The sequence below is a fragment of the Amaranthus tricolor genome, chromosome 4, assembly GCF_026212465.1.
Source record: "Amaranthus tricolor cultivar Red isolate AtriRed21 chromosome 4, ASM2621246v1, whole genome shotgun sequence".
Taxonomy (NCBI): domain Eukaryota; kingdom Viridiplantae; phylum Streptophyta; class Magnoliopsida; order Caryophyllales; family Amaranthaceae; genus Amaranthus; species Amaranthus tricolor.
This window is the reverse complement of record NC_080050.1, coordinates 17,161,693-17,162,427: the sequence shown is the minus strand read 5'-3', so window position 1 is coordinate 17,162,427 and position 735 is coordinate 17,161,693.

The window sequence follows — 735 nt, the reverse complement described above, 5'->3', positions numbered from 1 at the left end:
AGGTGTTACTTAAGTTTTTTATTTTGTTATTCTACACAGGAAACTTTGCCGAATTTTTTACTAATATTTTGTTAAAATGTTGTATAATTATGATTTGTAGGATGAATATAATCGTCTCATTGCATCTTTGCCCGTAGATGCGCCTATGGATGATTTTAACGATGTCTATCTTAAGGCTGTTAAAAAGATCGAATCACAGGCACCCAAAAAGAAGATGCCCTCTAAGGCTGATTTTGGGGTTGGTGATACAGCACATCATTATTATGCTGTCCTTGTGTTGTCGCAATCCTAACACCAAAGTGCTCCTCCTCCTGCACAAATGGTGAATAAGAGGCTCGATCATCTTCAACAAGTCACGAATCAAATAGATGATCGCATAAACAATGTCAATCCAAAGAAGAACATATGACCCTTGTGGAGAAGCAACGCTGAACAAGGGAAGAGGTGACCCAGTTGCTCTAGTTTGTGTGCACTCTGTTCCAGCAGAACCCGACTTCTCAACAACCTCCTCAACCTCCACCCTCCTAGACCATTGTTATTTATTTTTGTAATATTTGTATTGCATTTGAAACAATTTGATTTTGTATTATTTGTGAACAATTTTATATTATTGTTGAATTTGTATAATAGTTTAGTTTGGTTTATATTTGATCTTTTTTTAGGCAATTAAGAGGAATATAGTAACTCTAAAAAAATCTTTTACAACCTAGACTATATAAGGAAAAAAGTACTTCC